At 44.2% G+C, this 14,844-nt stretch overlaps 1 protein-coding gene and 1 pseudogene across 5 annotated transcripts in view; one reads left to right on the top strand and one right to left on the bottom strand.

The window, feature by feature from the left end:
• The window catches only part of NIM1K (NIM1 serine/threonine protein kinase), an 86,380-nt gene that overhangs the window by 46,457 nt on the left and 25,079 nt on the right, over positions 1 to 14,844 (bottom strand). The window lies entirely within an intron of this gene.
• On the top strand, positions 3,409 to 4,924 carry LOC129036071 (tubulin alpha-1A chain-like; annotated as a pseudogene).

The following is a 14,844-nucleotide window of genomic DNA, read 5'->3' as shown; positions in this document are numbered from 1 at the left end:
CCTCTCCCCCCTTTCTTTGGTCTCCCTCTCCTTCTTTTCTCGGTCTCCCTCGGTTGCCAAAGCTTGACTGTACTGCCGTGATCTCGGCTCACTGCAACCTCCCTGCCTCGGGCTCCTGTGATTCTCCTGCCTCGGCCTGCCCAGTGCCTGGGATTGCAGGCGCGCACCGCCACGCCTGACTGGTTTCTGTGTTTTTGGTGGAGACGGGGTTTCGCCGTGTTGACCGGGCTGGTCTCCAGCTCCTGGCCTCCAGTGATCTGCCCACCTCGGCCTCCCGAGATGCTGGGATTGCAGACGGAGTCTCGCTCACTCAGTGCTCAATGTTGCTCAGGCTGGAGTGCAGTGGTGTGATCTCGGCTGGCTACAACCTCCACCTCCCAGCCGCCTGCCTTGGCCTCCTAAAGTGCTAAGATTATAGCCTCTGCCCCGCCGCCACCCGTCTAGGAAGTGAGGAGCGTCTCTGCCTGGCCGCCCATGGTCTGGGAAGTGAGGAGCGCCTCTGCCCGGCCGCCATCCCGTATAGGAAGTGAGGAACGTCTCTGCCTGGCTGCCCATCGTCTGGGATGTGAGGAGCACCTCTGCCCGGCCGCCCCATCTGGGAAGTGAGGAGTGCCTCTGCCCAGTCGCCCCGTCTGGGAGGTGAGGAGCACCTCTGCCCGGCCGCCCCGTCTGGGAGGTGAGGAGTGCCTCTGCCTGGCCGCCACCCCATCTGGGAAGTGAGGAGTGCCTCTGCCTGGCTGCCACCCCGTCTGGGAGGAAGTGAGGAGCACCTCTGCCCGGCCGCCCATCGTCTGGGAGGTGAGGAGTGCCTCTGCCCGGCCGCCCCGTCTGGGAAGTGAGGAGGACCTTTGCCTGGCCGCCCCGTCTGGGAAGTGAGGAGCACCTCTGCCCGGCCGCCCCGTCTGGGAGGTGAGGAGCGCCTCTACCCGGCCACCCATCGTCTGGGATGTGAGGAGCGCCTCTGCCCGGCCGCCCTGTCTGGGAGGTGTACTCAACAGCTCCAAAGAGACAGCGACCATCGGGAGCGGACCATGAGGACGATGGCGGTTTTGTTGAAGAGAAGCGGGGGATGTGTGGGGAAAGGAAGGAGAGATCAGATTGTTGCTTTGTCTGTGTAGAAAGAGGTGAGCATAGGAGACTCCATTTTGTTCTGACTAGGAGAAATTCTTCTGCCTTGGGATGCTGTTGATCTATGGCCTTTCCCCCAGCCCCCTGCTCTCTGAAACATGTGCTGTGTCAACTCGGGGTTAAATGGATTAAGGGCGGTGCAAGATGTGCTTTGTTAAACAGATGCTTGAAGGCAGCATGCTCATTAAGAGTCATCACCACTCCCTAATCTCAAGTACCCAGGGACACAAACACTGCAGAAGGCCGCAGGGACCTCTGCCTAGGAAAACCAGGGACCTTTGTTCATGTGTTTATCTCCTGACCTTCTCTCCACTATTATCCTATGACCCTGCCATATCCCCCTCTCCGAGAAACACCCAAGAATGATCAATAAATACTTAATTTAAAAAAATATATACAAAAAAAAGGAAATGAAACGAATTATAAATGCAGTTTAAAATGGTTAAAAAGGTTTCATTAAGCTTTGAATGGGATCAAACATTAATCCTTAAAAATTATTGTCAGACAAAATAATATGTCTGGAATTTGCTTTAAAATAGGCCGGGCATGGTGGCTCATTCCTATAATCCCAGCACTTTGGGAGGCCAAGGTGGGCAGATCATGTGAGGTCAGGAGTTTGAGACAAGCCTGGCCAACATGGTGAAACCCTGCCTCTACTAAACATACAAAAATTAGCCGGGTGTGATGGCAGATGCCTGTAATCCCTGCTACTCAGGAGGCTGAGGCAGGAGAATCGCTTGAACCCAAGAGGTGGAGGTTGCAGTGAGCCAAGATCGTGCCACTGCATTCCAACCTGGGCAACAGAGCAAGACTGTGTCAAAATAACACAAAATAAATAAAATACAATAAAGTAAGTCCCCATCCCCATGTTGGCCAGGCTGGTCTTCAACTCCTGACCTCAGTTGATCTGCCCACCTCAGCTTCCCAAAGGGCTGGGAATACAGGCATGAACTACCATGCCCAGCCATGGAAGTTTAAATTAAACAAGATTAGCCATGAGCTGGGAATTTTTTATGCTAAGTGATAAGTACATGGAAGGTTGTAATGTTCTATACACCATTTTTGTGTATATCTAAAATTGCTTATAATACAATTTTTAAAATAATTGTTAAAATTACCCACATAAAAAAATAAAATATTTGTAATAAGATGCTAGGCATTTTAAAACAGGCAACAGTGCTCATTAAATGCATGCATGACTGACTGAATGAATGAATGACACGACATGACAATTCTGTAAAGTGAGGTATTGTCATTCCCTTTTTACAGATACAAAAACCAAAACCAAAACTAAGGCCATCTAAAGTTGAGGCGGTTGTCCTTGATTTCTTGACTGTTAGCTCTATGAAGGTGAAAACTGTATATTTAAGTAAACATTACAACATGTGAAACCATGAATTTCAAAGATCTGAGGTAGAGAATGAAGTCATGTCCCAATAGAAACCCGAGTTTCTGCAATGAAAATTTTCATCTCATTTATAATTCATTTCTAAAACACAAATCTTCCCATCTTCTCTGAGGACCTATGCCTGCCTCCAAACAAAAGAAATAGCATTAAGATACTGAATGGAATCATGCATTGAATCACAAGAAGGTGGCCCTGAGCAGCAAAACAAAATGTATTCTTCATCTGCTCAGAAATAACTAATTTAGGAAATGGTGCGGGAACACTCATACCCGTTTGCAGCTCATGGTTTATTTTTAGGGAATTAAAAATATTTGTAAGTCAAAGCAGAAACTGCTCTTTTGCTGCCTTGTAACTTTCTTCAGCTCTAATATACCGTGCTCACTAAGAAGCAGAGAACACTTGAGCGATGCCCTTATGGGGTGTAAGAAAAACCTCGTTTTCTATTTGAGCAAAACTCAAGAAAGTCTATCAGGGTAACAGGCCGCAAGGCTATGGCCATGGATAAGGAAAAGAGTGTTGTGGAACAAAAGGTCCTAGTTTTATCATCATAAAATGTTCAAGTGGATTTGAAACCTTTATTAAGAGCCTCTCATACCTGGTAAGTGATCCCTTCACACAGAATAAGCAACCCATCTGATAATTTTTAAATATTTACCCAGCACTGGAGGTAAGTGAGAGGTGGCAGTTGTTAGGGACAAGAGGAAGGTTAAGTTTTTTTGTTTTTTTTTTTTTTAAGTGTCACTCTTGCCTTAGAAGAAGGAAAGAAAATAATAGACAGGTTCTCTTATATCAACCACCTAAGAGTCGCACTGTAAGAAGCAACAACCTCTCCTTGTTTCCACCATCTGCTCAGCAGCCGCAAAGCAGTAATCATGCATGAATGCATCTCCATCTCATTGGCCAGGCTGGTGTCCAGGTTGGCAATGCCTGCTGGGAGCCCTACTACCTGGAACATGGCATCCAGCCCAACAGCCAGATGCCAAGTGACAAGACCACTCAGGGAGGAGATGACTCCTTCAACAGCTTCTTCAGTGAGACAGGCTCCGGCAAGCATGTGCCCAGGGTGGTGTTTCTAGACCTGAAACCCATGGTAATTGATGATGAAGTTTGCACTGGCACCTACCACCAGCTCTTCCACCCTGAGCAGCTCATCACAGGCAAGGAAGATGCTGCCAGTAACTATGCCTGAAGGCACTACACCATTGGCCAGGAGATCACTGACCTCGTTTTGGACCAAATTTGTAAACTGGCTGACCGGTGCATGGATCTCCAAGGCTTCTTGGTTTTCCACAGCTTTGGTGAAGGAATTGGTTCTGGGTTCACCTCCCTGCTCATGGAACAACTCCCGGTTGGTTACGGCAAGAAGTCCAAGCTGGAGTTCTCCATTTACTCACCACCCCAGGTTTCCACAGCTGTAGTTGAGCCCTACAACTCCATCCTCACCACCCACACCACCCTGGAGCACTCTGATTGTGTCTTCATGGTAGACAATGAAGCCACCTATGATATCTGGCATAGAACCTTGATACTGAACGCCCAACCTATACTAAACTGAATAGGTTAATAGGTCAAATTGTGTCCTCCATCACTGCTTCCCTGAGATTTGATGGAGCCCTGAATGTTGATCCAATAGAATTCCAGACCAAGCTGGTGCCCTATCCCCCCATCCACTTCCCTCTAGACACATATGCCCCATCATCTCTGCTGAGAAACCCTACCATGAAACAGCTTTCTGTAGCAGAGACTGCCAGTGCTTGCTTTGAGCCTGCCAACCAGATGATGAAATGTGAGCCTTGCCATGGTAAATACATGGCTTGTTTTACCATGGTGACATGGTTCTCAAAGACGTCAAAGCTGCCATTGCCACCATCAATCAAGACCAAGTGTATCATCCAATTTGTGGTTTGGTGCCCCCATGGCTTCAAGGTTGGCACTAACTGCCAGCCCTCCCCCTGTGGTGACTGGTGGAGACCTGGTCAAGATACAGAGAGCTGTGTGCATGCTGAGCAATACCACAGCCATTGCTGAGGTCTGGGCTCGCCTGGACCACAAGTTTGACTTGAATGTATGTCAAGAGTGCTTTTGTTCACTGGTACGTGGGTGAGAGAAGGGAGGAAGGAGAGTTTTCTGAAGCCAGTGAGGACATGACTGCCCTTGAGAAGGATTATAAGAAGGTTGGTGTGGATTCTGTTGAAGGAGAAGGTGAGGAAGAAAGAGAGGAATACTAAAGTGAGAATGTCACAAAGGTGTTGCTTTTACAGGGAAGCTTATTCTGTTTTAAACATTGAAAAGTTGTGGTCTGATCAGTTAATTTGTATGTAGCAGTGTATGCTCTAACATACAATTACTGACCTATGCTTTAAAACATGAATGCTTTTGCAGACCCAAACTGTCCATTTCTGTGATGGGTTTTAAAAATAATAGTAATAATAAATGTTTTTTAAAAGTGAACAAATATGTAGTAACAATCTGAACTAACAGAATAAATAATACTTTTTAAAACTCTTCATATATATGGAAATTTAATATGCAATAGAGATAGCATTTCAGATCACTGGGAAAAGGTAAATGATTCAATATTATGATGCTTGCAGGGGCTAAACCAAGAGATGGCTTTAGCTTTCACACCACCGCAAATTCTTCATTAGCCCTCATTCTTTGACACACATAAGAAAATTATACGTCTATAAATATAGATATATAGATATAGATAGAGGAAGAGATAGAGTTTCACTCTGTCACTCAGGCTGGACTGCAGTAATGAGAGGATGGCTCATTGCAGCCTCGATCTCCTGGACCCAAGCAATCCACCCAACTCAGTCTCCTGAGTAGCTGGGACAACAAGCTTGTGCCAACATGCCCAGCTAATTTTTTATTTTTTGTAGAGATGGTGTCTCACTATGTCGCCCAGGCTGGTGTTGAACTACTGAGCTCAAGTGATCCCCTTGCCTCAGCCTCTCAAAGTCCTGGGATTATAGGTGTGAGCCACAGCATCCAGCCAAGAAAATAATATATTTTTTGATTAGTGTAAAGTGCCATGCAAATACAAAGGCTCATGCCTCTTCTAGTAATATTGCTATTCCAAGACACACCCACATAGAAATGCTGGAGTCACTACTGGGTGTCAGGACAGACCACGTGCATATGTATGTAGTGCGTACTTGTACAAGCACAAAAAAAAGCTCTGGTAAAATGCAGATTGAACTAGTGGGTGACAAATGGGGAAGGAGTGTGAGGTACAGAATTGGGGAGGAGTGAAAATGAGTGTGATGGGGGTTGTTATCCCCCCTCATCTGTTCTTTCTTCTATAGCAGTGGTTCTCAGCCTTAACCTGCATGAAAATCACCAGAGAGCATTCAAAAAATGCAGAAGTCTAGGCCCTGCTCCCCAAATATTGTGATTGAATTGGCCTGTGGAGTGGGAGGTGTCTATTTGTTTAAGTTTTCCAGGTGATTCTGTTGTGCAGCCAAATTTGAAAACCACTGTTCTATAACAGAGAAGTTTTAGCTAGGCACATTGCTATCCAACTGAGGACTGTATTTCCCAGTTTTGGCTATAGTTTAGTTTGGCCATGTATCTGAGTTCCAGTCATAGGAGCTCCAGTATGTGAGCAGAAGTGACATACGTGACTTCCATATTGTGACCTTAAAAAAAAGAAGCATGACCTCCCGCCCCTTCCTTCTTCCCATCTTCTTGCTAGCTAGAATGTGGACACAGTGGGGTAAATGGAAACAGCCACCTTGGACCAAGATGGAATCCATGTGCTGAGAATTGCAGAGCCACAGAGAAGGAGCCTAAACCCTTCACTACACAGTCACCAGATCAATGCAGGATTGCTACCTTGTATATTATGACTTGAGAGGTATAAGATTCTATCTTCTTTAAGCCTTTATTGTTTCGACCTTTGTTATGGCAACCCAATGTTTGTGCAAGAGGGCTTTCATTTCTTACTCCATTTGTTTCTGGGTTGTTTGAACGTTTTATAACATGTATAATTAGTTTTATAACTTGAAATTTATATGTAATCGGTATCTGTTTATCTATAGGTAAAGATAGAGATATTTCAAAAGAAGTCCTCACTCTTAAAAAAAAAAAAAAAAAAAAAAGGCTAAAATTAGGCTGGGCATGGTGGCTCACGCCTGTAATCCCAGCACTTTGGGAGGCCAAGGTGGGTAAATCACGAGGTCAGGAGTTCGAGACCCTGGCCAACATAGTGAAACCCCATCTCTACTAAAAATACAAAAATTAGTTGGGCATGGTGGCATGAGCCTGTAGTCCCAGCTACTCAGGAGGCTGAAGCAGAAGAATCACTTGAACCCAGGAGGCAGAGGTTGCAGTGAGCTAAGATCGTGCCACTGCACTCCAGCCTGGGCAACAGAGTCTCTCTTCTCAGGTTGTCAGCTTCTTAAGGGTGGTGACCCTTTTTGACTTTGAAGACAAATAAGGAAGCAAATACTATGAAGACAGCAAGCAGTTTTCCGGCATATATATAACGGAGAGGTTATATATGCTACTGAAATGAATGGCAGAAGCACATCCTGGGATGTGGATGGAAGCCTGGTGCCTCTTGAGTGGCTTCATTGGCTTCACTGTATGACTGAAGATCCTCCTATAAAATCACCTATTGCTAGTAAATTTATCTGGACAAGCCATAAATTCACTGTGAATAGCACCCCAGAATATGTACTTTATTCAACCACTAGAAAGATTCAGGAGAAGTTCCCACCTTCAAAACCTTCAAGTAAAGACAATGAAACATAATTTAAGCATGCAAAACATGGGACTTTTCATGAAACTGCATAAAATTTTACTGCTTACGAGTAACTTAATTAAAATTGTTCAACTTGAAAAAAAAGAAAATAACTTTTATCTGAGGAATGCAAATCCTTTTAATTGTTAGGTCCAGAGAGATATTAAAATGAGACAGCAATCACACCTTTTTGAGCTATGTAGTTATCTCTTTTTTTTTTTGGAAAGAAGGTCTCGTTCTGTTGCCCAGGCTGGAGTGGAGTGGTGCAATACGCAATCATCTCCTGACACTGCTTGCTATTGCCACAATTAGCTAAAAACTAAACTAATAATTCCACACTGGCCATTATAACCCTGACACTGTAGCTTAAGAATATATAGTCAATCGCTAATCAATGTTATTTCTGTAAATGAATGAGAATTCTTGGAAAACAACTTTGTATCAGCGCACTCTTTCTGTATCTGTCCCCCGTTTAAAAATCCACTTGTGGCTGGGCGCGATGGCTTAGGCCTGTAATCCTAGCACTTTGGGAGGCCAAGGCAGGTGGATCACAAGGTCAGGGGTTCAAGACCAGCCTGGCCAAGATGGTGAAATCCCATCTCTACTAAAAATACAAAAATTAGCTGGGTGTGATGGTTGCGCCTGTAATCCCAGCTACTTGGGAAGCTGAGGCAGAGAATTGCTTGAACCCGGGAGGCGGAGGTTGCAGTGAGCCAAGATCGTGCCACTGCCCACAAGCCTGGGTGACAGAGCGAGAAGCTGTCTCAAAAAAAAAAAAAAAATTCACTTGTTATTGCTGTTAATCAGAATGTATTTTCAGGGCAACTTGAATCTGTGCTCTCGAGTTGTAATCCTTAAACTTGACCCAAATGAACCCTCTACTTATATTAATTTTGTCTCAGCTTCTTCCTTTTAGGTCAACAAACCAATCCCTCAGTTACTGAGGGACAACTATACATTCTGTGTTTCTACTAAGGAAATTGACTGGAACAGACCTTATAGTTCTACAGTAAAACAAATCTTTTTTTTTTTTTTTTTTTGAGACGAGTTTTTTGCTCTTGTTGCCCAGGCTGGAGTGCAATGGCACGATCTCAGCTCACTGCCACCTCTGCCTCCTGGGTTCAAGCGATTCTCCTGCCTCAGCCTAACAAATCTTAATTCTACAAATGAATTGTACTTCAGGGGTCCAAGCACTGCAGGTAGATTATGGGACACTTCGATTGGGGGTGTTAGGGGCAAGGGGACAGCGCATAGGTTCTTGTATTCAGTGATGAAAATAAAGTAATATATTCAACTTTTCTACTGTATCTTTCTAATCAATGGATTTTTTTAAGCCTCAAAAACAATCTTTCATGATGCTGCTATTTTTGCACAATAAAACCAACGAGGGACAGTCTTTAATTAGTGTTTTAAAAGGCTCATACATTTACATTAGAAACATCACCTTTGATGCCTTTGATTCCTGAGCCCATTGATCTGCCAAAGCGTTGAAATCTCAGGCAGGAATTCATTTATATCAACCTAATTTGAAACAAAAGCAGCTGCTTTCCTGCCCTCTGAATTATCCATCTAGGGGCTCAAAGGTTTCCCACCTATCAGATTTTCTTCTCTGTTCTGGTAACCTCTGGAGTGAAGCTGATTTTTCAAAGGCAGAAAACAGCTCTTTGCCATGGTAATCATTTAACAAAAGGAAAGTAAAATTAATAAGAAGAGAGTTGTTGGTTCTTAATAGCTCAAGCTGTATGATAGATATGTACATACATGGCTGTTACTATGAAAATGTCTAGGTAGCAAGGCAATATGGAAAATGAGATATCCAAAATTTTATTGAAATTTAGAGGATAATCTCAATGAACTATTCTGGCCCTTAATAATAATTATGTCAATAACAGTTAGCTCTTACATAACACATTTTATGTGGTAGGCATTATTCTAGATACTGTATGTGAATTTTAGAAGGTAGGTGCTAATATATCAGGTTTACAGAACAGGGAGCTTTAGTCAGCACAAGGAGATGCTATCAGGTGACTCTCCCCAGCTGGGATTCAAGCCCAGGCAGGAAGGCCCCAGCCTCAGGGTTCTTAAGCACCACTGTGTGCTGTATAGTTATTTCCTGAATGTTTTTATAACAACCTTTTTTTTTTTTTTTTTTTGAGATGGAGTCTCACTCTATTGCCAAGGCTGGAGTGTAGTGGCAAGATCTCGGTTCACTGCAAACTCCGCCTCCCAAGTTCAAGCGATTCTCCTGCCTCAGCCTCCCGAGTAGCTGGGATTACAGGCATGCACCACCACGCCAGGCTAATTTTTGTATTTTTAGTAGAGATAGGGTTTCACCATGTTGGTCAGGCTGGTCTCAAACTCCTGACCTCATGATCTGCCCACCTCAGCCTCCCAAAGTTCTGGGATTACAGGCGTGAGCCACTGTGCCCAGCACAACCTAACATTTTTTTAATGTCCAGGATTTAATACTTGATATAAGGTAAGCTGAACACTTTGTTATATGCTGTCTCTAGCCTAGTACAAAGCAGGCTTTCTTTTTTCTTTTTTTTTTTAAGGGACAGGGTCACTCTGTCACCCAGGTTGGAGTACAGTAGCAAGATCATAGTTCACTACAGCCTCGAACTCCTGGGCTAAAGTGATCCTTTGGTCTCAGGCTCCCAAGTAGCTGGGACTAAAGGCATTCGCCACCATGCTCGGCTAATTTTTTTTCTTCATTTTTTGTAGAGATGGGGTCCCCCTGTGTTGCCCAATACTGACTTTGATTCTTGGGCTCAAGCAATCCTCCCACTGCGGCCTCTCAAAGTGCTAAGATTACAGGTGTGAGCCACCACACCTGGCCCAAAGTAGGCTTTTGATAAATGTTTCAGGGGTGAATGAATGAGTAAATAAATGTGGAATACCACAGGTTTTCTCTCAGTTGCCTTAGTCTATCACTAATAGTTTTCTTCTCTCTCTTCTCACTGCCCACCCAGCAACCCACCAATTTGATTATTATAAATTCATCCTGTCTTTCCTCTGCTCTGTCCTAAACCATAAGATCGCATTTCTCATCCTTCAGTGATTGGACATCCTGCTCAGAATTCACAAAGGGAGCTGACAATCCCCTGGGGAATGTAGGACATAAGGCAAGGCCAGAAGAACTTTTTCACAAACAAAATAGATGGCCTCAGGACCGCAGAAGTAGCACCAGTGTAGAGCCATAATAGACACTGAGATGAGCCAGAGGTAGTGTCTGTCCACTTGGGAAGCAAAGGGACTGAAACTCTCATGCCTCCTCCTCCAAGATCTGCACTAACCACAGAATGCTTCATCCGTTTATTCAACATTTACTGAGCATCTACTACATGCTAAGCACTGTGCTGGGCATAAAATGCATAAGACATAGTTCCTGTCCTCAAGGAGCTACTTGTATCTGTTAAGATTAGCCTAAAGCTGCCTGCTTAAATATTCTAAGTTCAGCCTAATGGTTTCTCTGTAATAGTGAACTGTAACCTAACTAAATGCATAAACAGATTAACCTACCCTTGTGCCAGTCATCAAGTTTCAACCAATCAAAAGCAGCCAACTGTTCAAACTGTGTTCAAACAGGGCAAACGCTGAGCTATAACCAATCCGGCTGTTTCTGTACCTCACTTCCGTTTTCTGTGCATAACTTTCCTTTTTCTATTCATAAATCTTCTTTGACCACACAGCTGCCCTGGAGCCTCTCTGAACCTGTTCTGACTCGGGGGCTGCCCAATTGGAGAATCAGTCTTTGCTCAATTAAACTCTTTAAGTTTAATTCGTCTAAGGTTTTTCTTTTCTATCTTTTCCCTTTCCTTTCTTTTTTTTTTTTTTTTTTTTTTGAGACAGTCTCACTCATCACCCAGGCTGGAGTGCAGTGGTGCAATCTTGGCTTACTGCAACCTCTGCCTCCCAGGTTCAAGCAATTCTCGTGCCTCAGCCTCCCGAGTAGTTGGAATTACAGGTACGCACTACCACACCCAGCTCAGGTTTCATTATGTTGGCCAAGCTGGTCTTGAACTCCTGACATCAAGTGGTCGGCCCACCTCGGCCTCCGAAAGTGCTGAGATTACAGGCATGAGCCACAGCACCCAGCCTAAGGTTTTTCTTTTGACAAATCAGAAAGGCACTCTTTTCTCTCTGCCCCAACAGCACCACAACTCACTTAACAGTATTCTCTTAATCTCTTCCTTATTTATCTCCACACCTTATTGGGACTCGCTGGGAGTTCATTTATTAATGTCTATATGGAGATCATCATTCATTCATTTGTGTATCAAGTGAGAACCAATATGTGGCAGACACTGTTCCAGGAGAGAGGATGTCATGAGGGCAGAGCAGAGGGCATTTCTGCACTCTCGGGGCTTATCATGACCGCCCTATGCTTACTGCCTTCTTCTCTCATGACCCCCCTATGCTTACTACCTTCTTCTCTCGGCTTCTTCAAAGCACTTAACATTATATAAAGTAATCATTATAACTATGTGTCATATTTTTAACATATGCAGATGTAATACATAAAACAATAATGGCATAACAAAGGGAAGGAGGAAATGGAGCTACAAGGGAATAAAGTTTCTGGATCCCACTGAAATGAAGTTAGTATAAATCTAAACTAGGTTTTGATTAAGTTAAATTTTATATTGTATGCCTTAGAGCAAATGTTAAGAAAATAAAAATATATAACTACAAAATAATTAAAGAGAGCCACCGTGGGCCAGGCGCAGTAGCTCACACCTGTAATCCCAGCACTTTGGGAGGCAGAGGCGGGCGGATCACCTGAGGTCAGGAGTTTGCAATCAGCCTGGCCAATGAAACTCTGTCTCTATTAAATATACAAAAATTAGCCGGTCGTGGTGGTGCCCGCCTGTAATCTCAGCTACTCGGGATGCTAAGGCAGGAGAATCGCTTGAACCTGGGAGGTGAAGGTTGCAGTGTGCCGAGATGGTGCCACCGCACTACAGCCTGGGTGAGACTCCATCTCAAAAAAAAAAAAAAAAAAAAGAGATATCCACATGCAGAAGAATAAAGTTAGACCTTTACCTTAGACCATAAACAAAATTTAATTCAAGATGCATTAAAGACCTAAATGTAAGAGCTAAAGATATAAAACTCTTAGATGAAAACGTAGGCATAAATCTGCACAACCTTGGATTAGGCAATTGTTTCTTAGATATGAAACCAAAAATACAAAAATATAAGCAATAAAAGAAAAAATACATAAACTGGGCATTATCAAAATTTAAAAATCGTATGCATCAAAGGACACAATTGGCTGGGCACGGTGGCTCACGCCTGTAATCCCAACACTTTGGGAGGCCGAGGTAGGCGGATCATGAGGTCAGCAGTTCAAGACCAGCCTGGCCAACATAGTGAAACCCTGTCTCTATTAAAAATACAAAAATTAGCCAGGTGTAGTAGCATGTGCCTGTAGTCCCAGCTACTCGGGCGGCTGAGGCAGGAGAATCACTTGAACCCAGGGGGCGGAGATTGCAGTGAGCCAGGACTGCACCATTGCACTCCAGCCTGTGGGCGACGGAGCCAGACTCCATCTCAAAAAAAAAAAAAAAAAAAAAAAAAGACACAATCAAGAAAGTGTAAAGATAATTCACAGAACAGGAAACGTTTTTGCAAATTTTGTGTCTAATAAGGTACTTGTATTTGTATATGGAATCTGTAAGTAACACAACTCAATAATTGTTTTAATATCACCTGATAGCATTTGGATATTTGTCCCCTCCAAATCTGATGTTGAAATTTGATACCCAGGACAGGTATGGTGGCTCACACCAGCAATCCCAGCACTTTGGGAGGCTGAGGTGGGAGGATCACTTGAGCCTAGGAGTTTGAGACCAGCCTGTGCACCAGTGAGACACTTTCTCTACAAATAAAATTTTTAGAATTAGACAGGTGTGGTGGTTCATGCCTTGTATTAGTCCTTTCTCATGCTGCTAATAAAGACATACCTGAGACTGGGTAATTTATAAAGGAAAGAGGTTTAATAATTCACAGGTTCCACAGGGCTGGGGAGGCCTCAGGAAACTTACAATCATGGCAGAAGGGGAAGCGAACATGTCCTCCTTCACATGACAGCAGCAAGGAGAAGTGCTGAGTGGGAAAAGCCCCTTATAAAAGCATCAGATCGTATGAGAACTCACTCACTATCACAAGAACGGTTGGGAGAAACTGCCCCCATGATTCAATTATCTCTGCCTGGCCTCTCCCATGACACATGGGGATTATGGAAACTACAAATCAAGATGAGACACAAGATGGGGACACAGCCAAACCATATCATTCCTGCAGTCTCAGCTCATGGGGGGTGGAGTGGGGGCACTGAGGTGGCAGGATCTCTTGAGTTGAGAAGTTGAGGCTGCAGTGAATGTGACTGTGCCACTGCACTGGGGCCTGGGAGACAGAATGAGACTCTGTCACGAAAAAAAAAAAAAGAAAGAAAAGAAGAAAAATTTGATCCTCAATTTTGAAGGAGGTGGGACCTAATGGGAGATGTTTGGGTCATGGGGAAGGATCCCTCATGAATTGCTTCATGTTGTCCCCTGTGTTAGTGAGTGAGTTCTCTCTGTTAGTTCACAGATTGCTGGTTGTTTTAAAGAGCATGGCACCTCCTCCTCTCTCTTTCGCTCCCTCTCTCGCCATGTGCCACATTGGCTCCTCTTGCCTTCCACCATGAATGCAAACTTCCTGAGGCCTCACCAAAAGCTGAGCAGATGATGGTACCATGCTTCTTGTACAGCTGGCAGAATTGTGAGCCAAATAGGCCTCTTTATAAATTATCCAATCTCAGGTATTCCTTTATAGCAATGGAAAACATACTAATATATCACCCAATTAAAAATAGACAGAGGAGGCCGGGCACGGTGGCTCACGCCTGTAATCCCAGCATTTTGGGAGGCCGAGGCAGGCAGATCACTTGAGGTCAGGAGTTCAGGACCAGTCTGGCCAACATAGTGAAACCCTATCTCTACTAAAAATACAAAAATTAGCCGGGCATGGCAGTGGGAACCTACAATCCCAGCTACTCAGGAGGCTGAGGCAGGAGAATCACTTGAACCCAGGAGACGGAGGTTGCAGTGAGCTCAGATTGAGCCACTGCACTCCAGCCTGGGCGACAGAGTGAGATCAGTCTGAAAAAAAGAAAAACAGAGGTCTGGGCACGGAGGCTCACGCCTGTAATCCCAGCACTTTGGGAGGCCGAGGTGGGTGGATCACCTGAGGTGAGGAGTTCGAGACCAGCCTGGCCAAAATGGTGAAATGCTGTCTCCACTAAAAATTCAAAAATTAGCCAGGCATGGTGGCATACACCTGTAATCCCAGGTACTTGGGAGGCTGAGGCAGAAGAATTTCTTGAACTCGGGCAGAGGTTGCAGTGAGCCAAGATAGTGCCACTGCACTCCAGCCTGGGTGACAGAGCAAAACTCCATCTTAAAAAAAAAAAAAAAAAAATAGACAGAAGATCTGAATAGACATTTCTCCAAAGAAGATATACAAATGGCCAATAAGCACATTAAAGGATGTTCAGCATCATTATCCATCA

The sequence above is a fragment of the Pongo pygmaeus genome, chromosome 4, assembly GCF_028885625.2.
Source record: "Pongo pygmaeus isolate AG05252 chromosome 4, NHGRI_mPonPyg2-v2.0_pri, whole genome shotgun sequence".
Lineage (NCBI taxonomy): Eukaryota > Metazoa > Chordata > Mammalia > Primates > Hominidae > Pongo > Pongo pygmaeus.
This window is presented reverse-complemented; position numbering and strand designations above follow the sequence as displayed.